Below are 27,942 nucleotides of genomic sequence, written 5' to 3'. Positions count from 1 at the left end.
CTAGAAAATATCACTTTCCTGGAGCCACCCAGAACAATGAAGAAGATCTCCTGGAATTGCTAACTGGGTTAAAGGACAAGGAAGTCAGATTTCAGGGCAGCTCCAGAAATGAGGGACGGGGGTTATCAGCATGAGCTCCTCTTGTTTCTCACATTTAAAAGGACGGGGTCCAGATTCGTACAGCCAGAGGCGAAGGTGCAGAAAAAGTCACACAACCAGCCATCAGACAAATGCAAATTAAGATGGCAATGAGACACCACTGCCCATGTATCCGAACAGCTAACATGAAAATATGACCCTACCCAGAGCTGGCAAGGGGTTAGGCAAAGTGGGTCTCTCCCACTCCCACTTCTGGTCGGAATGTTAAATGGTACAGCCGCTCTAAAAAACAATTTGGCAGTTTCGTAAAAAATTAAAACTACGCTTGCCATACAACTCAGCAATTGCATGGCTGGGCATTTATCCTGAAAAAACAAAAATTTACATCTACGCAAAAACCTGTACAAAATTGTTCAGAGCGGTTTTATCTGTAATAGCCAAAAACCGGAAATGACCAAAAGGTCCTTCAAGAAAGGTCAATAGTGAAACTAGTGCATCCATCCCATGAAACACCACTCAGCCACAAAAAAAAAGAGCAAACTATTGATACATTCAACCACCTGGATGGGCCTGAAGTGTGTGATGATGACTGAAAGCAAGCCAGTCTCAGAAGGTTGCATGTTGTAGGTCTCTATGTACAGAACATTCTCAAAATGACAAAATCATAGAAATGCAACACAGAGGGGAGGGGCCGCAGCAGTGTGAAAATGAGAGGGTTGCAGGAGGGAGATCTTTCTGGTGATGGAACAGTCTATCTCCAGATTGCAATAGTGGCTCTGCTAATCCACCCATGTGAGAAAATGACATAGAAACATACACACGTTGTACCAACCTCACATTCCTGGTTTTGCTATTATACTCTAATTATGTAAGATGAAGCCCTTGAAACAAACTGAAGGATGCATGGACGTCTCTGTGCTATCTTTGCAAGTTCCAGTGAACCTACAATTGTTTCAAAATAAAACACAATAAAAAAGAGGTGCATAGGCTATCAGCAGGGCAGCTGGGATTACAGCCCACATCCTTCTCCAAAATCGGAGTCCTCCGATTAGATTACATATAATTTCACATGCAGCAAGATATTTCATACTGCCATGCCTCTGCACAGACAAACTTCTACCCAGACGGCCCTCCCTCCACCTAGCTAACTCTCCATTCTCTTTACAACCCAGTTGGCACACCGTCGCCTCCTAGAAGCTCCCCTGACGTCCTGTGCTAAGATGACTGATCTTTGGGGGTGTGCCTGGGTGGCACACTTGGGTGAGCATCCACTTCTTGGTTTTGGCTCAGGTTGTGGTCTCGTGGTTGTGAGATTGAGTTCAGCATCCAGCTCCATGCACAGAGTCTGCCTGGGATTCTCTCCCCTCTGCCTGCCCCCCTGTGAGATTTCTCATGCACGCGTTCTCTCTCTCTCTCAAATAAATAAATCCTTTTTTTTAAACATTACTTATCTTTCTTTGAACTTCCCTATACATACTTTCTCAACTGAATTATAATTATGGCTTTATGGGCCATTATCCCTCACCACACGCAAGCCTTGGAATTGGAAAATGTATTTTCAGACTCCTCTGATAAAGGACTTGTTTGTAGAATACATAAAGAACCCAACTCAATCATAAGAAGACAAACAAATTTTTTTAAAATGAGTATTTCTTTAAGGAAAGGCAAATAAAATCACAAAATACCACCACAGACCTATTAAAATAGCTAAAATTCACAAGACTGACCATACCAAGTGATGGCAAGGAAATGGAGCAACTGAAACTCTCACGGAGTGCTGGAGACAATGTAAAACGGTACAACCACTCTAGAAAACAATCGGGCAGCTTCTTAAAATGTGAAACACACGCCCACCATAGGACCCAAGTATTGTACTCTTGGGTGTGGAGGCAGGGAAAAGAATTCATAGGTCCTCACTAAAATTTTTTCACAAATGCTCACATTGGCTTTATTTTAATAGCCAAAAATTGGTAACAACCCAAGCATCTGTTAATAAATGGATAACCAGATAGTGTTATTTCCTTATAGTAGGTTATTTCCTTATAGTAGGTTATTCAGCAATAAAATAACGAACTATTTATACACACAACATGGATGAATGTCAAATAATTAAAGAACGTCCTTGTGATGAGCACCAGGTCATGTATGGGAGTATTGAATCACTGTATTGTACATCTGAAACTAACATTACACTGTAGGTTAACTACTGGAATTTAAATAAAAACTTTTTAAAAATAATAAAAAAATAAAAACTTTTAAAAAATTATGCTGAAAGTAAGAAAAGCATGTGCTGTATTATACTATTTACATAAAGTCCTAGAGAATGCAAACTAATCTATAGTGATAGAAAGTAGATTAGGCTTTGTCTGGGAATGGGAGGCAGGACATGGGAGGCAGGATGGGAGGAGGAAAGGATAAGGTGAAGGAGGAGGCTTTGGGGGTAATGGCTATGTTCATTAACTTGGCTGTAGGGAGAATTTCATGAGTGTATACATATGTCAGAACTCATCTAGCTGTAAAGGTTTCAATATGTTGTCTGTCAATTAGACCTCAATGGAACTGCATGAAAAAAAAATAATGGGGACGATTCACTAGGCATCTAGTTGTGGGAAGAGCATTATATAAATAATTATTAATCTTCACTTAAGGTAGGGATTTTTCAGCCCCCATTTTACATGTGTGGAAATAGTCAGAAAGGCTAGGTAGTCGTGCAACTATGGTCAAGTGAGGTTCAAACTCACTTCAAATGTCCTCAAAGCTGGGGCACTTTTCTCTGTATTGTGAGGTCTTCCAACAATGGTGAACTTCCAGTGAGAAGCCAGAAATGATACCCCGTGGCTCCACAAGATGTCTAGGATGTGAACAGAGGAGGGTGAAGGCCTGGCATCATAGACCTGCAGGGATCTGTGGCCTCACTGAGAGGACACCCTCTCCCTACTGGGTTGCCATTGCCACAAATTCCTCCAACGTCCAAACCCAGCCCCTCACAGGTTTTGGGCCAGACAGGCCAAGTCAGGAAGAGGGCTAGACCTGCCCCTGGGAACATCTTTCCCTGTGCAGCTAGAGCTGCTTGGTGGGAAGGACCCTGGCCAGACACTCAGGAGAGCAGACTCCAGTTCCACTCATGTCCTAGATGAGGCCCTTTCCCTTTCTGGGCCTCCATTTCCTCAGATGGAAGATGTGAAGGCCAACTGACCAGCTTTCCAAGGACTGCTTTCAGCCCTGATTCACATTACGAGTGCCCCCCTGAAGTGAGCTTTTCCTCCTCCTAAAGTTGATGGGTGCCAGAGAGGAAAAGGATTCTTGATTATCTACGAAACCGTCCATGCTGCTTCCCCCTCAACCCCAGCTCCACAAAGACACCTGCCCCACTTAGGGCCAACCCAAACCTCTCCCTCTGCCCCTCTGCCTCCTCTCCCAAGCCCTACCTCCTCTGCAACAATCTTCCAAAGACCCTGACCCACCATTTACTGCTTTGTTCCCTCATTAGCAGGGTAAGCACTGAAAATTCTGTTTTTAGGGGTCTGGGAGTCCCAGGACACACAATTTCTCCCGTTAGAATTCTTAGAGTTGATGTAGGACTATGAGCTAATATATGTCATATATAGTCACGATTTAGGAGTGCTCCTCCCCTTGTCCCTTGTCATTCCTGTACACTCAAGGCCGAGCCAGACTCTCTTTTGCCCAAACAGGATATGTGGCTCGGTACACAGTATTGAGGAAGCTGAATTAAGTCCCTCTTGCCAGAGGAATAATCACTTACCCAAACAGGGAGGAAAACCAAACAGATCCACCTCGGCATGTTCCCTCGTGAGGGCCTCTACTTCCAGATGACTCAGAGACCTGGGGCCAGCAGCACCCCAGCTCACCTCCCGGGGTGTCACATGAGTGAAGGGAATATGCTACGGAACTCTATGGTTGCTCCCAGCTCTGACGCTATCTTACTGTAGACTGAAGAGCCCTCTTCCTCTGAGAGGAACAGTGTGGCCTTTTGTGAAGCTCCAAGCACTCCCCCACAGCTGTTCACAGAGCGGCAGAGATGGAAGGGCGTACCCCGAGGGAAGGGACCCTGCTTGTCGGAACTGCATTTGGGAACCGCCGCCCATGTAGGCGCCGACTTGCTGTGAGGGGCACCCACTAATTCTGAGAAGCTGTGGAGTCCCAGCCCAGCTCAGCTTACATCTCTGTTGCTTGTGGGCTCTGCAGTCTCGGTCAAGTCTCTTCACCTCTGCAAGAGACTCCATTTCCACATCTGCCTCATGAGAATAGAAAAACCTACCCTGTTAGGTCATTGCAGAGTTCAGTGAGATCCTAAACAGAGCACAAAGCACAGTGCCTAGAGCCACGACTAAGCTTTCCCTACCCTTCCCTGCCCTTCCTCATACACCTAAAAGCCCTCAGAATTAGATCTGCCCAGCTGGTTTCACTGACCTGGAAAAGCAAATCCCTGATGAGAAAGGGGTCTTAATTCCAAGCACACCAGGGAGCCTGCTGCATGAAGGGAGCTGGGGCTGTGGCAGCAGCCACAAGGATCTGAGAATGGTAGAGGCAGGGCTGGCCCCGGTGACCGTCCACCCTGTCCCCTTGCTGGTCACATACAAGGGCTCAGTGATTGAGAGGCTTCCTGAGCAGTCCCCATCCCACCAACCTCGTTCTCTGCCTCCCAGGAGCTCCTGCCTTCCCCCACAGCCACCAACAGTCACCGGCTGCGTGACCTGGCTTCTTTAAAACGAGGGTGTGGGACCAAACGGCCCCTCTAGTCCTTTCCACCTTCATAATCTTTCTCAACTACAATTCTACAAGGTGAACTGGTATTTACTGATGCCCCCACCTTCTCCCCATCCCCTCCTCTCAGATACATGAAGGGGTTGGTGGGGGGTGGGGGGACATAGGGAGCCCAAAAGTTCTGAAAGTAGAGGGAGAAGGGCAGAGGCTGAGGCTTCATTATGCTAATTTAATTAGCTCTAATCTGCCCATGGCAGGGCCTTGAAGAAAGAGGCTTTTGTTTAAATTTCACATTTGGCAGGAAGTGGTCCTTCTTTTCCTCCCCCCTCTATCCCACCCCCCATCACCCCCAGTGGAGTTCAAGAGTCAAAAGCTCTAATTTCAGTCCTGGCTCTCACATCTAGCAGCACTGGGGCTTCCTTTTCACACTTCTTTGACCAACTCCTTGAATTTTCCAGGAAGGAAATATGCCCCAGATGTCTGTCAGTAAAAGAAGAGTTTTTATCTGCTCTTATAAAAGGGCGTCAGTAATTCACAGATTTCCCAAGAAGTGAGGGCCAAGGCAGGGGGAAAAGCCAGCTGACTTCTCTCCACTGATAAACCAAAGGTTTACCAAGCAACTAAACCCCCTCCCATGGGCAGGGAGCCTCGCAACTGTCTTCGGGGATAAGAAGACCAGAACTCTCCTGTTCATCCATGTAACCAATGCTCATGGAGAGGCATAGGAGAGGAGGGAGAGGGGTGTACGGGGCAGGGAAGCACTTGCTTCACGGCTCCCAGCCTGTTGGTGGTACAGCAAGCTGGAAATGTGATTCTCCGAAACCAAAAGGCCCTGGTTTATAGCACTAGCTAATTTCCATGCTGTGAACTTCCCCACCATGGCCAATTTCCGGCTGTCAACAATGTTTAACAAGCAGTTTGCAAAATTCCTGAATATTTAAAAATCAGCACTCTGAGAGCCTCCGGACTAGAAGCCAATTCTCCTGGCTCCTAGTTGAGTGTTCTTTCTGTCTCATCTCTCTGCCCCCTGCCAGGAGGAGTAGATGTGCTATAGGGGCTGAAAGAGGAACCATCATGAAACCTACCTGAAGGATTGTTAGCAGGGGTTGGGTTTCAGCCATGTTTCATTTTCTTCCACGTTTGTTATTTTCCCAAATATCTTATGAGCACATAGTACCTTTGCAATCAGAACATACCTGAGTAATGAGTCATTTTTTAGTGAGCTGAGTGGAATGCTTTGCAATCACCTCCCTACATCATTTGTCATTCTGTCTCCCTTGGGCATAAGAGAGAAAGAGAGAGTTTCCTAAGAGCCCAACTTCCCTGGGAGAACAGAGCAGGTGCACCCAAGTTTAGCCATTCACCTGAATCTGGTGCAGTCTTACCTGGAGGGCAAATTCATCCTCCCTTTGGAGTTCCAATTTCACCAGCAATCGAAAAAATACAACTCCCTGTTAAGAGTCCATGAGCCGAGACTCTTAATCTCATGAAACAAACTGAGGGTTGTGTGTGCGGGCTGGGGGGTGGGATAGGGAGAGGGTGGTGGGGTTATGGACACTGGGGAGGGTATATGCTATAGTGAGTGCTATGAAGTGTGTAAGCCTGACAATTCACAGACCTGTACCCCTGGGGTAAATAATACATTATATGTTAATTTAAAAAAATATATTTAAAAGAAAAAAAAAGTCAATGAGCCGTACTCTGAAAAATCAAAGCCTCTTCGGCCATCAGATGACCTTGCCCCCCAACAGGCAGAGGTGGAAGCAGATGGTTGGACTGTACCAGAAACAACTGCTCCTTTTCCCTTGAGCCTTAAAGGAAGAGGTTTCCTCAGAAGAAGAGGCCTTCTACCCTCTTTGCCCCCAACCTGGGATTCAGGTAGTCTTACCTCAGTGCTGGGACAGAGGCCTGGCCTGGCACGGGGGCTGGGGCCCGCTCAAGGAGGCCAGTTCATTTCAGCTGGGCTCCAGGATTTCACTGCTTCTCTCTGGGCTGCTGGCCTCAAAGCTCCACACAGCTGGCTCTACCTTGCCTGCAGAGGAAAAAAAAAAAAACACAGGCACATAAAGAAAAGTTGCAGACAGAGCTCCAGAAGCACGAATGTTAATACATGCAGAAGGGTTAGCACACTTCCTCCTCCCACGCCCCACCCTGGTCACTCCTGACACCTGGGAGCCCCTTCCAGAAGGACAGCCCCACCTGAAAAGAGCCGGCCGCTTTTCCAGGGCTCAAGCCGCCCATCTGTTGGCCCAGACCTACCCCTTCTGGGGCTGAGCCACTTCCGTGAGCTGTAGGTGAAGCAAAGCAAACTCTACCATGGCCCCTTAATCCTCTGCTACTTGCTGTTCTTACTAAGAAAAGAAAGAAAAGAAAACTACAGTTCTGGCCCCAAGTTTCATGTTTAGATATGGCTTATGGATAGCTGATTTCAATCAACAAATACTGCACCCTTTCCCCGTCTCCCTTTGACCGACAGCACAGGGTGTGTAATGTTACAAACGTGAATTCAAGTCCTGATTTACTTTGACAGCATTTTTTAACGGAAACTTAGTTTTCAACCCTATTATTGTTATAGCTGGCTGGGTGGATGCCATTTGTTTTGAAAGTGACTGTTAGTCTTCCAAGTATCAAAGAAATTTATGAACAATCTAGAAATGTTAGAAACTAAAGTTAACTCAACAAAAGGAAAATAATTACCTATTCTTCTCTCTCCAAGATAACCACAGATAACACACCCTTCCTGGTTTTCTTTGGTGATCTGGAGTTTTTACCAAGATGCACTAAAACGAGGTAAGGCTTAGCACCATGTCATCAGCGGCCTTTCGCGGGGTCACGGAACCTGCCCCTCGGCAGCCAGACCAGAACTGTCAGCCCACACCTGGGCCGCCACCAATGTTTTTTTGGTAATTACAAATAGTCCTTAAGACTAAATCTTCGGGGAAATCCATGGTTATTTCCTTAAGACCCAGTCAAGGAGTTTCCAAATGTCTCAGCCTTGGCCTGCTGCCTCCAGGATTTGGGTGCCGTATAACCCCCTCTGGGCACTGGTGAGAGGTGCCCGGACCTAGCCTCCTTTCCCTCCCCTCTACCCAGCCCCTCCCTCCCCCACATCCTCCTTCACCACGAGTGTAACATTCAGTGCAAATGAGCAGCCGGTGCCAGCACATTCAGCACACTTGTCCTGTTCACGTTCAGCTCAGCCCAAGTGTAAGCCCTGATGATTAAACGAGCTCTCCCTAATCAAGCTTGGGGAGGGGATGTGCAGGAAGGAACTGGAAGGGGGAATGGTGAGAAAGCTGTGCGGAACAGAGAGGAGAAGTAACACACAAGTGTGGTGTCTAGGAGGAAGAGACCCTGGGATGTCATGAGAAACAACAGTGCGGCCATGAGAGTGCAGACACTGAGAGGATGTCCCACCAGATGAAAGCGAAGATGAAGCGAGCCACTGAGGGTATGGAAATGTCGAGGTCTTGCAAAGATTCGGGGCGCGCAGAGCCAAGGACAGAGGCATCAGGGGATGTGAGAAAATAAAAAGTCACTAGCAGCTTTTGGGTGCTTTGCTGCTGTCTATGGTTGATGCCTACAAAACACCAGGCACCACAGTCACGGTGCAGCGACTGGGGCAGGCTGGCAAGAGATCTCTAGGGGAAATGCAGCTGGCCTGGTGACCACCTGGGAACCTGCCTGTAACCAGCCTTCCCCAGGGAAGGAGCAAGGCACTCCGAGGGCTGGGGTACTAGGAGCTGCTGATGCACCTGCCCCTGTAACAGAAGAGAGGCCCCTTCTCTCCATCTCTCTCTAGCTAGCCTTCCTCATCCCTCCTTTGGATCCAGGCCAAACCTCCAGTGAGACATGAATAGTTCACCACATAATCTGTCTAAACAGACTTCATGGATTTCCGTGGCCCTGTGACCCAGGCAAAGACGCTAGGAAGCCAAGCCTCATGCCCCTTCCCAGCTGACCAGCACCCCTGCCACTCCACCCCAGGCACCTTACACTCCAGCCGCAGCAACCTGCAGACCACCGAGAGAATGCGAGGTTCCATTTATGCTTTTTAAATCCTTTAGCAGATGGCTTGCAGAGCTCCCATATTACTCAAATAGGCAAGACATTCTACCTGTCTCCCTGCTACCCAACCCATACTCACACGTGGGGCCTCCCCTGATGGACAACGGGTGGAACTTGGACTTAAAAGCAACTCATCTAAATAAAGGAGCTGGGCCAGATACTTTCAAAATTGCAACTGTGAAGAAAGACTACAATCAGCTAGTGGTGGAGCCTCGAGCTTCAAGGGAGAGTAGTAGGGGTGCTAGAAGAAATAACGTCAAGCACAAGATCAAGTGATGGGGCCACGGGGCACTGCAGGAGAGGAAGCTGGCAGGGCAGAGGCCCAGGGAGAGGCCCAGGGAGAGGCACACAGGAAACTCTGCACCCCAGAGAGAGCAGATGCTTGGTGATGTTCTAGAAACTACAAAGCTCATCTGTACTTCCTCTTTTTTGTTCCTATAAGCATCCCCTGAATCCCTTCCAGAAACCCCTGAAGAGCTAGGCTCAGAGCAGCTCTGGGGTCCCAGCTGGCTCCAGCTCACTGAAGTCTTCCAGGGCTGGGACTGAGAGCTCCTCAGCTCTCCCACCATCACCCAGTGCACGGCTTTGGGGTTGGGCTTTGGCCATCCATTGTGGCTGCTCAAAAGCCTGTTTGTTTGTTTCTTTCTTTCTTTTTTTAACTTCCTTCCCAAGTTTATAGCTGGATTTTTGACAGATGAGGCAACTTGATGGGACAGTCTTGGATTGCAAGTACAACTTGTACTTTGCAGAAACATAAGAAATAAACAATAACAGAGCAGTAATTACAGACCGTAGATTTTTCTATAAAACGGTTTTGCTATTAAGTGGCTTGTATTTACTCCTCCTATCACTCCACCAGTGTGACCCACTCGGCTGACCACAGAGGACCCTTGTGTTTCCTTGCCCCGGAGCCACCTATATACTGGTGAGCTTCCTTGCAGTGTTCATACAGCACCTGCTAAACTGATGGCCCCTGTAATCTCAGTGTCTTGTGCTTCCTGACTTCCCTCCAATTCCACCAGGGTCACTGGCTTGACATCTAGCTTTGGCTTCACCACTTGTCTCCCACGGCCTAACCAGCCAAAGTTGTACTCCATGCCTTCTGTGTGCTCGGGGCCTGTTCTCTGCCCCATCAATTCCTGCCCTACTCCCTCACCTGACTGCCTCTGGCAGCTCCTAGCTAAGGCCCTCTGGCAGCCCCCAAAGCATCAGAAGAACGTTCTAAGGAAGAAAGCAGATAAATGAGAGGCCACCTTACTCCCTCACGCTTCATGTAGGTGTTTCCTTCAGATATACAAGGTGTGGGTGCTGATCACAGACCAGAGCCAGGACAGACGGCCCACCAAGACCCAAAGAACACAAAGAAGTCATAAAATGAGCCAAGCACATACAGAATTTCATGGCCCTGCATCCCCTGATATAAGCATCCCTCAAACAAGAACGATTACCAATGGGCTTGGCTTTGAGTCAGAGAATGGGTCAGCCTATCCCAAGAGTAGGGCTCGGGCCCCAGGTCCCTGGCTTAAATGAACCATCACCGTAAGGCACACAGGAGCCTTGGGGTAACAGATAACCCTGTGAACCCTGACTCCATTATTCCACATTATCTGGAATGTGAGCGACTGCTCTGATTGTTTGGATATGGAATCTAAATTGGCTAAGAGCTTTTATCGATCCTTGTACATAAAACTTTCCAGGGTCTGGGTCTCTACAAATTTGCTGAGCTCTATAGTCAGATCAGAAGACACTGCACCAAAATACAGTAAGAATTTCTGCTAAAATCAAAAGACTTCCTTGATTATTCTGCCTTCCCTTTCCTTGCAAGCTCTTGTTTCTTCTGGAAGGTTCATCTGCAGGGCCCAGACCCAATATTATATAGGGCTTCTGTACCAGACCAAGGGCTAACCACAGTGTTCCTTTATTTTATTTTTTTTTAATTTAAATGTTTTTGGCAACTACTGTGTGCCAGGCACTTAATATACTAAATTATTCATTTATTCCTCGTACAATCCTATGAGGCAAGGAGTGTTTTCTCCATTTTCAGACGAGGAAAAGGGCTTAAGTAACTAGTCAGGGCCCAAAGCTGGGAATTGACAAGGCCAGAATTCTACACGCTGGCCCGTCTCCCCAAGGCCTTCTTCTGCCAGTGTTAGGACAGAACTCCGCCAAGTTCTCTCAACAAAAGCTAAAATTAAAAAGGAGTTCAACACTGAATACATGGGCTCTGACAAGACAAGAAATGGTGTAAAGAATGTATTTCCAGAGAAACAGAAAAAGGAAGCTCTTCTGCCACCACCGTATGTAAAACACCCAAAGAGGGGAGCTCCTGCTCATTTCTTTGACTGTGTTGTTAACATGTTGTCGGCGACAATCCTTCGGTTTTGACTCTGCCTATTTGAGCTGCCAGCCTGGATATACACGGAGACATATAAGCCCTTTCCACAGTCAGAGCCATACACATACATGATTCCAGCCCCTGCCCCAGTCCTGCAGAACCCTAATCTCTGCCGCCCAAATGCAATGACTTTTAGCTCTTTGATCTAATTCTAGAAGGATCGCCGTGTATCTAAATAGCATACTTACATGGCTTTTTTGGTTGTTGTTCAATGTTAGATATTATTCATTACTTCCTACTATGGAAAACGAGAATTTTTAGCTTGCTTTTACCACCATCCCACGTACCTCTTCTACTTCTAATATAGTTAAACCGTTTTTTTTTTTTCGTTAAGTCAACACTAGATGTTACATGATTACGACCAGACAAATGATTGTTCACAGGCAAGCTCTGTGGTGTGCTATGGTTCACTCCTTTCGTGTATATTCCTTGTCATTTCTGGAGTCCGTTCACGTCTTATTTATCAGCTTCATCTTCTACATACCTATCACTAATTTAGCCCTCAAATTTCCAACTTTTTTTTTCCTTGAAGCTCTCCCTTCTGGAATCTTCTGTCCTCCTACTCCAAACTGAGCAGCTTGCTCTCCAGACTTCAAGGAAGACTCCTATTGGTCCGTCTTAATTTACCCACCCCCAATTTTGAAGGAACATATCTCAAGTCACTTCCTCAGAAAGGATATGTGGGAGATACAATAATTGAAGTTTCTTATATCTGAGAATGCCATCATTCTTCCCTCACATCTGATTAATACTTTTTGTGAATATAAATTCTTGGTTGGAAATAAATCCCTCTCGGAACTTTAAAGGTATGGCTCCATTGCCTTCTAGCTTCCAGTGCTGCCATAGAATCAGATTTCTATTCTTCTATGTAATCAGTTTAGGATTTGTTTTTTCCCTCGCGTCCTCAAGCTTTGCTTCTGGTTTCTGTGGGTTTTTTTCCACAATGATGTGCTTTGATGTGTGTCTTTTTTCATTCATAGCACTGGGCATGCAAGTGAGTTTTTTCATCTAGAAGCCTATGTTCCTCAGTTCTCAAAATTTTCCTTGTATCATTTCTTTGATGAGTCTTCCCTTCCATTCTATTCTTTTTTCTCTATTCTATCTATTCTTTATTCTCTATTCTTTTTTTTTTTGTATGTCCTCCTATTCAGAAGTCGAACTTCTCAGAATGATCCTTTCTTATTTTTCATGCATAGCCCCCCTTTTTTTGGTTTCTAGCCTTTGTCCAAGACTTCATCAACTTTATATTCCAAACCCTGTACTGATTCATTGATTTCTATCATACTTTTAATTTCCAGGGGTTCTTTCCTATTCTCTGAATACTCCTTTGGTGGCACACTGTATTTTATTACTGTGCTACCTTATCTTGCCTCCAGGACACCAGTAATCATAATTTTTGTGACGTTTGCTTCTCTCCCTGCACTGTCTCTATTTCTTGAGAGTCTCTTATCATGTGGTCGTTGTTTGTCTCTTTTTGGTTTCTGTGTTTTATGTTTCAAACTTTTCTCAAATATCTGGAGATACTTACTGGTCTTTTTAAATTCAAAAGTGAGACACTAAAGGTTGACCAGAAGCTCCCTGTATGGGCAGAACTGCTGGGCCGGTGGCTTACCAGAGGAGGGTTGAGAGTAATCCCACCATTTTATTTAAAGAACTCTAAATATCAATATCTATAGGCCTTTTCCTTTTCTCTTGGGCTGTTAAGTTTATGCAGAGAGACCTCTCTAAGCTCGTGACTAGGGAAAAGGGGAGATAACCACCCCTAGCTTCTAGTCACTGGTAACCACCACAAAAACAAAGTTGGGGAGAGATGGTTTCACTGTTCAATATGTAGGCTTTTATTCATTCCCTCTTATAGAAAGGCATCTCACACATGCCCTTCTCAGGTTGGCCTGCTCTGCCTGATCTTAGTCAGGTCTTAAAGTTGAGTTTGTTCCTGGAAAGATCCTCAAGAGCAGTTTTAGTGACCAGGAAAAGGGAGTTGAGGGAAATTGGAAGGGGAGATGAACCATGAGAGACTATGGACTCTGAAAAACAACCTGAGGGTTTTGAAGGGGCGGGGGGGGGGGGTGGGAGGTTGGGGGAACCAGGTGGTGGGTATTAGGGAGGGCACGGATTGCATGGAGCACTGGGTGTGATGAAAAAACAATGAATACTGTTACGCTGAAAAGAAATAAAAAATATTTTAAGACAATAAAAAAAAATAAAATAAAAAATAAATAAAAATAAAAACAGCTTGTTTTCCTGGCATAGTTTCAAAGCCAGACCTTTAGGCAAGCTTTAACACAGGTTCATAATCACTTACCAGGCACTTATCAGGCATATCCGAGGCCTGCTAAGTGTTGAGATTTGGAATGCTTCATACTGTGGAAAAGCGGTTTGCGCCCCCACTGCCTATGGCCTAACATCTGCAGCCGGGGTGGGCCAGCCGGTGGGCCAGCTCCTCCTAATGATACGGATTAGTATTTCTGCCGCAGGATAAATACGAGTTTATATGAAGTAGGTTAAGGATTTATAAATAGCCTCACATGAGTCCGGGACAGGTTTTGCCACCAAACAGGTTAAAAATAAAACTTGGTTTTCACAGATTTTTTCGGATTTGGAAATTGCCGATCAGAGATGGTGTGTGCGTGTCGTACGTACCTCCTACACCTCCAGTCACACTTGGGGCATTTTCACAGGGATTTTGTCACTCTGTGGGTCTGCCTACTTGCAGTGAGAAGTGGAAAAAATGAGACAAGTTGGAATGTGGGGGTGTGGGGAGGCCGGGTTCAACAGCGAGGGCGCCTAGTGGCATAGTCGCTTGGGAAATGTGTGTCCTGGTTCTAGCAAGCTCTGTTACTTTGAAAAAGTTACTTACCCTCCCTGAGGCTCAATGTCCTCATCTATAAATTGTGGGTAATTCCAATGAATTCTAAAGTATTTTCATGAGGGTTAAGTTAAATTCAGCCACCATTGCCAAGGCATTGCTCTGGGTCCTCAGAAAAGAGTTACGAATGAAAGAGATAAAGTCCCTGCCCTGGTAGAAACAACTTCTCAGTGAGAAGAGACACAGAGTAAGTAAGTCAGGTGACCACATAGGCCACTGAAGAACAGGCAGGATAAAGGAGAGAGAGCCAAGGGAGTGAGGGAGGAGGCTGGCACCAGATTATCCTATACAAGGTGGTCAGAATGACCTTTCAAATAAGATGACAGTTAGTTAGAAACCTGAAGGAAAAGAAGGGGAACACAATGAGAGTGCATGAAGGAAGGGTATTCCAACTGAGTGGAACAGCAGTGCAAAGGCTCTGGGGGGGGGCGGGGAGTGCTTTATGTTTAAGGGACATGAAATAAGACAGAATGAAGAGGCAGAAAATTGTAGAGGCTGAAGTCTATGAGGACCTGAGGACTGAATCATGCAGAACCTTGTAGACCTTTCTAAGAACTTTGGCTCTGAGTGAAATGAGGACCCCTGTCAGTTTCTGAACAGAAAAATGACACAATACAACATCTTTCAACACAATCATTCTAGTTACTGTTTTGAGGAGACCATAGGAGGAGGAATGCAAATAGAAGGAACAGTTACGACACTCTTCCAGGAAATAAAAGCAGAGATTGAGCTTTCCTGGACCAGCGAGAATTCAGTGGATCAAACAAGTAGTCCGTTCCTTGATTTACTTTGCAAGTACAGCTGACGTGGTTTGCTGATAGCCTGGATGCAGCATGAGGAAAGGACAGTCAAGAGTGACTCCAAGTCTGAAGTCCTAGCAGCTGGAAAGATGAAGTTTTCATCTCCTAAAGTGGAGATGGCTGTGTTCTTTCTTTCTTTCTTTCTTTCTTTTTTAAGATTGTATTTATTTATTTGAGAGACAGAATGAGGGAGGGAGAGAGAGCACATGAGCAGGGGCAGAGGGAGACGGAGAAGCAGACTCCCTGCTGAGCAGGGAGCCCGATGTAGGGCTCAATCCCAGGACCCTGGGATCATGCCCTGAGCTGAAGGCAGATGCTTAACCGACTGAGCCACCCAGGCGCCCCAGGGATGGTGGTTTTCGAGGGAAAAGCAGTTCAGTGTTGGACCTGCTGTCATTTTGATGTTTATTTGACACCCAAGAAAATATGGTGACTGAATTTAAGAGTATGGTATTCAGGGAAAGGTCTGCAATGGAGCTATAACTTGAGGGTTGTTGATGAGGGGACAGAGAAGAGGTCAAGTCCAAGGGCTGCTCCCTGAGGTGCTCCAAAATGAACAAGTGAATATGAGTTGACAAAAGAAATGGAGGAGATGCCAGCGACAGAAGAGGAGAACCAAGGGGTGCGCTATTCCAGAAGCCAAGAGAAAACACGTTTTCAAGAGAAATGGAATAGCCAACCATATCAAACTTTACTGATAAATCAAGATAAGGACTGAGATTTAACCATTGGGATTGACAATATGGAGGTCACCGGTGAACCTGACAGGTGTGCTTTTTGTGGAGTGATAGAGGCGAAGCACTGATTCAACTGGGCTTAAATCAGGAGAGATGAACTACAGGGAGCAAATGATTCTTTCAAGGAACAAAGAAATGAGGCAGCAGCTGGTGGGGTAGATGAGATCGGGGAAGGAAGTGCATGTGCATATGCGTGTGGGTGGGTTTCAGTGGGAGAAAAACAACAGCCACAGATAGACAGATGGGGCGGGCAGATGGGAACGGTCCAGCAGAGAGACAGAAACATTGGAAAGAGAAGGGAATATTGCTGGAGTCAAGTCCTTAATTAAGTAAGGGAACAGGATACAGTAAATGAGTGGAGGGATTGGTCTTAAAGGAGCAGAAATAACTCCTCATCCACTGTCACAGGCAGAAAGCAGAATTTATGGGCATACATTTGGTGGCGGAAAGGTGTGAAAGTTCTCTGGCTGCCTTTACCTTCTCAGCTAAGTGGGAAACAAAGTTCTGACTAAGAGTAAGGAAGGGAGAAGAGGCACTAAAGGTCTGAAGACCGAGAAAGAGGTGTGAACAGTCACCCGGATTAGAGAGAAGCGCAGCGGTTCTCAGCCAAGACTGCCCGTTGGAGTCAACAGCCAAGCTTTAAAAAAGGGTACTGAGATCCAGGTCCTCTCCGTGAAGACTTGGAATTCATTCATTCTAGATGGCATTCAGGCAGCAGCACCTGTTATGATCCCCCCCAGTAATGCTAATGGAAGCCAGAGTTGAGAACCACCAGAGCCAAGGCGTGAAGATAACCTGACGATGCCCAAGTCCACTTCAGGATGGTGGTTGTGAATTAGAGCGGGAGCCGTCAAGACAGCTGCTTGCTTTTCTACTGTGGCATTCAGCCGTGGGCCGCAGACGTGGCCGGGACCGTGAGCTGGAGGGAACCAGGGTTACGTGAGACCCCGGTAAGGGGCACATCCTAAGAGTCCAGTAAATGGGAGCTGCTGTTTATTTTTATCACCAGCAAAGTGACATAAACTATCCTTGTAGCAAATATCAAATATAATTCTGTTTTTATCTCATCTAAATGATTCACCCGATTTGTATCTACCACAGGGTTTTGAAGTCACTTGCAAATAACTGAAATCACAGATGTCTATCCTGAAATGTTAAGGAGGTGTCCTGTGGTTCTTTGTGACACTCAGCACTACATATGGGTTCACTGGAATTCACTGGCCACCCCTCGCGCCCAGCCTCCCCGAGTCCTAATGTGACAACAACAGCTCTGTGCCAAACTTTGGTGAAGCCTGCACTTTAGGGGTTCCATATTTGCAACTCCTGTCTGGTGATGTGCTACTCCCTCTGGGGAGGTCCACCCTTGATTCTAGCCCTGGGCCTGGAGAGATCTCTGTGGTGACACATGCCATCTCAACAACCCATCCCCGAGCCACTCTTGGCTAGGACCCTGTCCGTGTCTACCCAACTGCTGGAAAAAGACTGCAGACTCTCTCCTGAGCCTAAACTGTGTGAGCTTGAATGCCAGCAGAGGGCAGAAGCCCTGGGGGCTCCCCTACTGGTCCCCCAGTGTTCCCCATTGTCAACTCCTACCCACCCTTATCAGTGGATTTCATGCCAAATCTTGGGTGTGAATGTCCTTCTACCCCACCCAACTGCACAGGTTAAGCCCCCATGGCGATCTCACCTGCTCCTCCGCCCAGCCCCTGCCTCTTGCTCCAGCAGCAATTCCTGCAGCTCCCATTGACCTGTGCCCTGATTCTGCGCCCACCTCTCCTCCTAGACAGAGGCTCTTCTGGGGAAAGACTGGACCTCACGGAGCTTCCTATCCGCAGTGCCTAGCACAGCGTCAGACCCGTCAGGCAGCCAATAACTGAAAATCACTATGACATTAAAAAGAGCCACCATTTATTATCACTAATTACGTGCTGGGATGAGGTTAGGCACGACACAGGACTCCCACCAATGCTATGAGGTAGCAGTGATTAATACAGATGACAGACGAGACACCGAGGGTCAGAGAAGGTGAGTTCCCAAGTTCATACAGGGAAGTAAGTGGTCAGAAGAAGAACGAGAAGAAAAAGAAGAAGTAGAGGCATATGTGGAATTAAACCCGAGTTTATCTGGCTGCAAAGCATGTGGTGTTTTTCACATTATAAGGTTTTCTGAGAAAGAGGACCCTGCGGATGGCAATGGGCAAGTCAGGGAGTTGCCTCCCAGCCCCCACTCTGGGCATCACCCGGACCATGTAGGAGATAAGAGGAGGAGGACTCTTCATCCATCTCCTCCATACCTGATCTTTCCTCTCCTCCCGATTTATGGGCAGAATAAAATGTTCATTGTTTAGGGCAAAAAAGGAACCGCCACAAGCCCTCTGGCAGGAAGCATCTTCTGAGGATTTATCCCTCACACCGTCATTAACCATCCCCTCCGAGGCAGGGCCAGCATCCTCCCACCACCATACAATTGACAAAGGCTGTCTGCTTGGGTAAATGAAGGCCCGACCCAACTGCTTTTGTCAGAGCTTCCTCACTGCCCTGCCCTCCTCTGACCTGGGACAAATCCCTACGATCCTGGTTTCCAACAGGATAAGAAAAAGAAGAGCAAGATCCTAAACCTGACTCCACCGGCCCGGGGGCTCAGCTCCACGGATCAGCCCAGAGAGCATTTCCTCTTAGGTCTCACTTCCGAGCCCAGAAGTGACTGGTTAAAAAGGACTGCCTTGAGTGTTCCCCATTCTGGGCTCCTGCCTCTCCCCCTGTGCTCTCACACCTTGACCTTCCCTAGAGAGCACCTTCTCACGCTCGCTGGGGTTGACGGTGCCCTGGTTCGGAGGGCAGAGGGCCAGCCCGGGGAGGTCTGGGCACTGTGCTGGGCCTTGGGCCATCCAAGGGGCGGCTGTCTAACACAGCTGACTTCGTGGAACAGGAGTATGGTGTCTGAGATGAAACGTCTTCTCTTTGCTGTAGGGGCCAGCAACTAGAGGGGCCCATCCTGAGCTAATGCGGAGCTAAAGTCCTGTGTCAGCATAGCAGAGAGACCAGTAGGATGAAGAAACTGGTTTCTTCAGCAGTTAGGAGTAGCTTGGCTCTCACTAAAACCATTCCATCACCCCACACACAACATACACAACAGGGCTTTCGGACACCCCACTCCCGACCCCAGTGGCATGGTAGGTCCCAGTCCAGACTCCTGAACAATCCCAGTCCTTCCTGGGGCACATGTGAGTTGCCTCAGGCCACAACAGCTCAGTCCTGAAGTCTGGCTGCCAGCCCACACTGATGAATTGTGTTAGAGACCAATTTCTCGAGGACAGGGCCCTGCCTTGTTCTCATCAGCACTCCTGAAAAGTAAAGCCTATTCCAGAGGCCCCTGGCATCTCTGTCCCTCCTATCCCTTTTCCAGACCACAAGCCTCTCCCAGACAGACATGGCAGGGGCCTGCTTGCCTGGCAGCTCCGGCATTCCTTCCCGTGGCCCGGCACGTCTGGGACACCCTCCTCTGCCCAGGAGAGCTCCCCACGCTGTTCCCAGCGGTCCCAACTCAGCTCTCACCCAGACTTTGCCAGCAACCAGGAAGGCAGGCAGGAGTCCTCTCTCCGCCGGCAATGGGAGAGACCCAGACAGAGGACCTGCCCCCTCCCTGTCCACCACCTCCCCTCATAATCCCCAGCTGCTTGTCTGAATCAGCAGGCCACAGTTTCTTGCCCGGTGACCAAGCAGTTTGTTGCAAGCCTTCAGGGAGCAGGTCCGTGACTGTGGGAGTTTTTATGGACACCTGTGGATGCTCTAACAGATGTCTGTAAGTTCTCAGAAGGGCAAGGGGCGTGCCAGCAATAACAAACCCTTCTGTGTGGTTCTTTTATTCTTTGTCATCTTTTCACATCTATGATCTCATTTGAACATAAAAACAAATCTGAGAGTAGGCAGGCCCACAATTATTATCCCCTTTTATGGATCAGGAAATTAGGGTTAGGATTAAGTAGCTTGAGGCTATGCACAGCTGCAGTCTGGACCACAATTTGGCTCTTATATTTGCCTAAAACTTAGACGGAAAAGAGATTTCTATTTCATAAGTCTCTATGTAGATAAAATTTATATAAAGTTTGGTTATCTAGAAAGCCTACCTATAAAAAATATCTTTTTATATTTATTTGTATTTCTATATTTTATGTTGCCCAAAGGTGGCCACTTTCAGTCTCCTGTGCACCACAAATCACAGCGCAGTAGAAAAACCATGGGCTTAGGCGTGCAGGCAGCTAGAGGGGTTCAAGCCACAGTCTCCCATTGTGTAACTTTGGGCAAATAAATCTCTCTTAACCTCAAGTTTCCCCATCTGTACCATAGGGATAATTATGTTCATTCTATAGTAGGGCTGTTGGGCAGCCTAGAGATATGATGCGTCATACCTGGCACACTGGGCACACTTAATGAACAGTGGCTACTCTTTCGTCCATCCTTTGTTCTCCAACCGCCACCAATTACTCAGGGCTACCCCGACCTTCACTGCTCCAAGCTCGTGCTCTGGCTCCCTGCTAGGCCAGGGATGCTCTTCTCCCATCCCCCACCCATCAGAGCTTTCCCTATACTTCAGCATCCAGTTCAAACCCTATCTCCTTGAAACCTTCCCCTTCATCCTCTGGGCCCTGCCACCCACTGGGTCATTTGGTTTACAGTGTCTCATTCTGCCTAGAGTTCAGTGTTCACATAACTGACTCGCAAACTTCCCCATGAAAAGACAGTGTCTTGTTCACGCATTGTATCTCCCACCTGCTCTCCACAACCTGAGCATCAGTATTTAACAATACCTTTTTTTTTTTAAGATTTTATTTATTTGAGGGGCGCCTGGGTGGCTCAGTTGTTAAGTGCCTGCCTTGGGCTCAGGTCATGATCCCAGGGTCCTGGGATGGAGCCCCGCACTGGGCTCCCTGCTCAGCGGGCAGCCTGCTTCTCCCTCTCCTGCTCCCCCTGCTTATGTTCCCTCTCTCATTGTGTCTCTCTCTCAAATAAATAAACAAAATCTAAAAAAAAAAAAAGATCACATTTATTTGAAAGGGAGGGACAGGGAGGGAGTGTGAGTGGGGGAAGGGGTAGACAGAGAGGGACAAGCAGACTCTGTGCTGAGCAGGGAGCCCCACACAGGGCTCAATCCCAAGACCCTGAGGTCACAACCTGAGGCTGAAACCAAGAGTTGGACCCCTAACTGACCGAGCCACCCAGGCACCCCAACAATACCTTTGATGCTTAACACAAAATTGTATAGAACTGAAAGCCACCCAATATCCCACCACCCAGAATAAACAAAAAAAAAAAAAAAGAAAAGAAAAAGATTAATATCATTCTTTGCATGTCTCTACATTTACATGCAGATAGAAGCATGGAGGAGGACAGAATGCATGAAACAAGGATGGCTGAAGGAGCTTGAAAAAATAGCTACTTTTTATTTTTACATTATATTTTATTTCCATTCTACCAAAAAGTAAAATTTTTAAAAAGCTTTACTTCTCATAACTGTTTCTCCACCAAAACAGATATTTTCCTTAAAGATCCCTCCCAGTTTAAGAAAAGAATGAGTTGAAAGGTTGGAGCCGTGACTTTTCTCTTTCGACCATCTGAGACAGGGAAAGTTAACACACACACGTGCTCCCACGTCCCAGCCTTCTACCCCCCTCACCTTCTTGCTACTTCTCACATTCCACGCCTTCGCCATCCTGCCCACCCTTGCTGCACTTCTCTCTGTCTGAGTGGATTAAGGGCTCACCACCCCCTTTCTTTAAAATAAATAAATAATCATAAAAAGGAGAAAAAAAAAAGGAGGGGGCTCACCCAATGACCCTTAACCATGCCTTCCTAAGTGCACTTCGGATTCATCCTTTCCACCCACAAGTAGGTTTTCCCACAAAGGGCTCCTATGTGCTACATCCCTGAGTTCTTGCACGCATGAGAACTGGCCACCTGCCTTATGCTTGTGGAGTGAGTTACGTCAGTGCAGAAGTCTTCAGTCATGCTGCCTTTCCCTCAGAACCCTGTGAACATTTCTTCATGTTCTCAAGTTTTTTCCTGCTGCTGACCAAGCCAGAGGCCAAGAGGACTTTTTGCTCTGTGCAGAGACAGATGGCTCCCAATACCCATACTCCTCCTCTTCTTTTTTGTTATAGAACGCCTTCCCGAAACTGGAGTTTTCAGTGGGTGCCCAGCTCCCCAGCTGGAGATGTTCTCCCAGCCTCCTTTACACTCAGGTGTGTCCATGCTTGGGCAACAGACTGTGAGCAGAAGTGACGTGTGTCTCTGTGGATGCCCCAATTACCGTTCTGAGACATCACCTCCAGAGGACTTTTAGATCTCTGATTTTCTCTGATTAATTTCCTTATCGTTCTTGGCATCCACTGTGATTCTCCTCAAGCCTTCCCTCTCAAACAATTTAGTTTTCATTGTATGTTGCTTTGTTCCTTCATTAACTTTTCCATAGCGATGTATCTCATTTGTTTCCTTATTCTTTATTTCATTCCATAGTTTGATCATCTTGTCTCTGAGATCTCTACTATTTTTCAAAAAAAACTTTGCTTGAATGCTTGAATGGATATTGTCTCTCCAACTCAAGAGCCAACTCCAAGCCAGAAATTAGCTTGGGAGTTGGGGAGAATAGGTCAATGGGATCCCACTTTTCACTGGCCAGGACAGAATAATTTTACTCATAGGTCATCTGTGAGTCATCCACCTTCTTTATTCTACTCATTCTTAAAGGAACAGCACAAGAGCCCCCTGTTCCAGACTCTCCCATCCCAGACTGACTGCTCCTTCTCCAGTCCCCAGGGGTTTACTGGAACTAAACATTCACAGGTAATGCTTGGGCTACTAAGTGAAACTGGAACTTTTGAGAAAGGGTGTGAATCTTCATCTCCCTTTTCGTACATGGTTAGGCACATAAAGGTTTTCCTTGAAGACTTCTGGGGTACTGATTTTCTGAATAAAAAGCAGGGCAAAACCTAGAACCAATACTCAGAGGTAGCCTTCAACACCAGCCCCACCAGTTCCAATTTCACTACATTGGAAAACACCATGATGCCAGTGGAAGGAAGAAGATTCAGCAGGATTATTACCCTTCAAAGATCAAAAGGGAAGGAACAAGCACCTTACCAGCAAGCCAGACCTTCCCAACCTGCCTCTGCGGGTACTGTTGTGGGAGCTGATTAGGCCTACATTCAAGTACAAGCACCTCAATTCATTCCCTGGCTGACTTTGAGCAAGTCGCTGAACTTCCTTCAGCCTTTGATTCCTCACCTACTAAATGGAGATAATGGTACAGAGCCCACATAGGGAAGTTATGAAAATTATAGATAATGCCTGAAATGGTCCAGCTCCATCCCCACCACTTTCTGCTTTATGAGCTCCTTTCCAGGATCACCAACCTACTAGTGGTTCCCCCCACAACCAGTGAGCCGTTTTTCACCCCACACCTTTGCTCTCTCAGCCCCTTCTTCAAATGCCCTTTCCCTGGAGGTTAATGGTCACTGCCCTTCAAGACACAGCTTAGGTGCCCCCTACTCCAGAAAGCTTTCTCAGACTCACTATACCTTCTTCCCCACTTCATAATATTTATCATACAATATTATAATTAACACCTTCATGTCTTCCTTCAACCAAGCTCCTGAAGAACAGAACTGTGGGACGGTTTGGGTCTCTGTTCTAAAAGTGCACATTGTACAGAGGTTACGGCACACATTCGAAGTTTTTGAATGAACAAAGCAAGGACTCTGAGAAGAGGGAGAGGGTGACACAGGAAGTCTGTCAGTCACTGACCTCCAAGGCCCTGTTCATTACACTGAATGTGTGTGTGTGCGCTATCTACAACACGGGCTCTTTATGTAAATATTCCTAATGTTGTGCACAATGACTAGCACATAATAGGCACTCGATAAATATTTGGTGAATAAATTAATGTCAAATAAACTTCAAAAGAGAAGAAACTGTTTAAGAGCCTAGAACCACAGGTGCAAGATAAGGCCTTCACAATGCCTCTGAGTCGCATTTACGAGCTAAAGGCCAAGCAGCGGTAACTGAGAATCTGTGGCCCCACTCACCACCAGTGTGTTTATGCCCAGTCATAACCAGATAATGAGTCAGGTGGATCTCGTAGCTTTAAAGGGCAAGCAAAAAGTTTTTAAAAAGGGCAAACCAGGCTTGACACAAACTCTTACCAAAAAGGGGAATAAGCAAATGCTATCCACACATGACTCTCCCATGAATTCTTTCCTTCATATGTTCTCAGGGGAAAGACAGAAAACTTCCATCAGCACCTCTAGGGAGAAATTCAGCCAAGCCTCCAGCGAAACTAAGAATGAACCATTTCTCAGACTCAAAAGACGTAGAATTCTTAGCAGTGAAAAAAACCGGTAATGTAACACAGAGAAAAAGCTATGTCCTATGCCAGCCTAAGTCCTTAGCAGCAGTGAACCTTTGAGTGAGTCTCTATCTCACTCTGAAGCTCAGTTTTCTCATCTGCAAAATGGAGCTAATGATACCCACACACACAGTGTGGCTATGAGAACTAAATGAGAGAACATACGCAGTGCCTCATCAAGGCTAGGAGCACAGCAAAAGCCCTGAAAACGGTAAACTTGCTACGTGGCCTAACGTGAACTAACACTTAAGTCCAAGAGGCTCTTCCTCTTGGGAAAGGGACAAGCATTCAATATGGCGGGTGTTGTCAACTCAAGCCCAGAGGACTTTCAAGAGGTTGCAAAGGGCAGAGTATTGCTAAATTTAAAGCTGAATGACATGTCAGCTCTGTGCTAGGGAAACCAGAAGATGGATGCAGATTTGGAAAGACTGTAATGAAAAAAAACTTACAATCATCCTCCTGGGACATGTAGTTCTTTTCTGGTTGCCAGATTTCCTGGTCATCTAAAGTGTATGTGATATATTTATTACTGTGGAAATAATTTATGAATATAAAGTCATGCAGGCTGAAGTCAAGGACAGAACAGGAGGAGGGTTGCCAAGATCCAGGGGAAACAATGGTTAAGCCTCCTTTGAAAGCATCCATTTTTTTCCACCTTTACAAAGCAGGTGAGAGCTGCTCTGGTTACATCCTCAGTCCTCCATAACTTGCCCCAACCCCGCAGTCCTACTTTGCCTTGTTCTGCTTCCCGCCCCATGGTGGCCATAGACACCCAAGGTTGGAAAGGGCCTTCTTCGCAGGCATTTAGGTCAACTGGTCTGCAAAGCAGGAATCTTCTGATGGCAGACAAGTTCACATGCAACGTTGGCTTGAATACTCCCCTGACAGGGAGTTCACTGCCCTGTGACATAGCTTGTTCCACCATTGGGCAGCTCTGCTGAGTAAGTACTCCCTAATCTGCCATGCCACCACGTCTCCCCCAACCTATGCTGGTTCTCCCCTCCACAGCAGCCACCCAGTGTGCCTCTGATCCTTTTTCCACATGAAGGAGGTGCCTCTTCTTATCTCCTGCCCGCTAGAAAGCCCAGTTTCCACATTCATCCCATCTCCAATACAGTGGCCTAAACCTCTGTCTTCCAAGCAGCCCATCTCTGGGTGTGCTGCATTTTACCATGATCTGTATTATTTCAGAGCCAGGGAAACAGAACCCTCCAGATGGGTCTGATCAGGAAGACAGAGCCAAGTAGCACTGGGGCACTTCATCCTCCAAGCCTGATATCAAATACTCCTCCCCTTGCCTTCTCCCTCCTTCATCCCTCTCCCTCCAGGTCCAGACCTCCCCCTGAGTATCTCAGGCCCTGGGAACAAAAACAAACTTGGCAGTGCCAGGGTCAGTGCAAGGAGGAGAAGGTGATGACGCAGCTCTGTGTCTTCCCTTGCAGCCTAAGGCACCCAAGCCGGGAGGCTATCTCCAAAAATAACCCCGTCCAAACAGTCAGCCTCTTAGTAATTTCCCAGGGGCCCTTCATTCTAGCTTTCCAGGGTGTGGTTCTCAGTGTCCCTGTGCCCGTCCGTTCCCTCGCCACCCTTCCCAGAGCTTAATGGATTGGCTTCATTTAGCCACTGACATTTACAACCATTGTTCCACATGTCAAGGATCTAAATACACTTAGAAATATATTTTTATGGAACATATTTATGATTAAGTAAACATCAAAATATAGAGTGTAATGCAACTATGAGAAAAATATCTGTACATACCGATAGGAAAAGATCTCCAATTTGTATAGTAAAGTGAAAAAGGCAGGTTTGTAAAGTGGTAGTTATAATGAAATCTATTTACGGAGTTTTTGGTTTTTTATTTTTTTTTAAACTTCTATTTATTTTTTGGAGAGAGAGAGGCAAAGATCCTGTGTGAGAGAGCGAGCACAAGTCGGGGAGTGGCAGGCGGAGGGAGAGGGAGAAGCCGACTCTCCACTGAGCAGGGAGCCCATGCAGGGCTTGATCTCAGGAGCATGACGGGAGCCAAAGGCAGCAGCTTAATCCACCGAGAGGCCCAGGTGCCCCTATTTACTGATTTCTTAAAAAATGTTATCTGCATATAACCACGAATACACACATAAACATATATACCAAAGGGGCTGAAGTACCCGTGAAGAGCAAAGATAGTCACTTCAGGGAGAAGTGGGATCAGGGAAAATGGCAAAAAGTGAGGTGGTTCGTTTTTAATCCTGTTTGAATACCAAATCAGATTTCATTTACTACAGTGTATGAAGAAGCCTCCTGACCTTAGGTTTACATTTGCCCCTTTGTCACTGGTCGCCTCAGAGCTGGAAGGGGCCTGGAGAACTCAGAGTCGGGTCCCTGAGGCGGGGTGCCCAGGGTGGCCTACCTCTTGCCTAACACACAGCTTGCTAGCAACAGCCGGAGACCACAGTCACAGCCCAGGCAGAGTGCTGGCATAATGGGACCCCCAGGGGATTAAAGAGAGGGCTTCAACTAAGTTATTAAAACAAATCAACTTCCTTCTTTTGGTTGAGTTAGAAATTCCTGCTTGGGTGAAGAGCCAGAGAGAAGAAACCAAGCTCATGGAGCCGGGACGGAAAGGGGGTCTCAGCCTCGGGGCCTGTCATACAGGCACAGCTGGATGGCCCTCCCTCCTTGGGGCCTCCTGCCCTCATCGATAAATCAGAGGGAAAGGCTAAGTGAGAGGGGACAAGGCGAGAATCAGGGGCATGGGGTGCTCTGTGGGCCGGGGGTTCATCTGGGCAAGCAGCACAGTCTCAGAACAAGACTGGCATCCCTGAAAGCATCCCGGGTGGTGGGGCCGGCATCTGTGACCTTGACTCCATATGGAAACTCTGCCTCTCAGGAAGGGAAGGCTGGAGTCCAGTCTGACTTGGGTCCACCTACCATCGAGCTGCTTGGGTTATCGCACAGATGACCTCATGCAGTACTTGCCAAACGGTTATAAATGTGCTCAAAAGCATACAACTGGTAATGGGCGGGGGACATTCTGCAAAATTAGGGGCTCCTGACTCTAAATTCGGGGCTCCTTCTATGCTGTCAGTTTGGGAGGCAGCAAAGCCTCCTCACCTGAGTAGTAAGACTTAAGAAGTTCGCCAGCTGTCACTCTCTCTCTCTCCCTCTGTCACACACACACACACACACACACACACACACACAGTCTCATAACAGTGACACCAAAGACAGGGTCCAAGGGCAGGACCACTCAATGTCTCAGATATGCATCATGCTGTTAAGATGTCTGGGATGTGCTTCCAAGTTCACTGGGCCAGACTGTGGGGCTACAGATCAGCTATGAATTTTGATAATTTTTGAAGATAAGTGATTATTTACAGGGGTTCATTACACTACTCTTTCTACTTCTGCATCTTTGAAATTGTCCTTAAGAAGAGGTTTTTGGGGGTTTAGTCAGTTAAGCATCTGACTCTTGATCTCAGCTCAGGGCTTGATCTGAGTCGTGAGTTCAAACCCCACAGTGGGCTCCACATTGGGCATGGAGCCTGCTTTAAAAAAGAAGAAGAGAAGAAGAAGAGAAGGGGAAGAAGAAGAGGAAGAAGGCTTTTTTAATAATGCATCATGCAAGTGGACCACTTCCCTCTCAATTTGTCACCTGGTAGGCTATTTCATTTTAATGAACTTTCTGCTTTCCTCAGCACAGAAAGCCACACAATGGCCTGCTATCATGTTAAGAAAAAATACTAGGGCCAAAGTTTCTGCAGATTGTGAAATATTGTAATTAGAACAATAATAGCCTTCAGTTACTGAGGGTTACCTGTATACCTGTCAATGTACTAGACCCTTTAGCTCTGTTCCATTTAATAT

The 27,942-nt window shown here is 46.8% G+C and overlaps 1 protein-coding gene across 2 annotated transcripts in view; it reads right to left on the bottom strand.

Annotated features, from left to right (window-relative positions):
* ST6GAL1 (ST6 beta-galactoside alpha-2,6-sialyltransferase 1) overlaps positions 1 to 27,942 on the bottom strand; it is a 118,062-nt gene that overhangs the window by 83,874 nt on the left and 6,246 nt on the right. For both annotated transcript variants that reach the window (XM_080809686.1, XM_080809687.1), the window contains exon 2: positions 6,713 to 6,856. The gene's annotated coding sequence lies outside the window, so the exon portion shown is untranslated. The remainder of the gene's footprint in view (positions 1 to 6,712; positions 6,857 to 27,942) is intronic.

This window comes from Martes martes (genome assembly GCF_963455335.1).
Source record: "Martes martes genome assembly, chromosome: 1".
Taxonomy (NCBI): Eukaryota; Metazoa; Chordata; class Mammalia; order Carnivora; family Mustelidae; genus Martes; species Martes martes.
The sequence above is the reverse complement of the archived record's forward strand: the minus strand, read 5'-3'. Positions and strand labels throughout refer to the sequence as shown.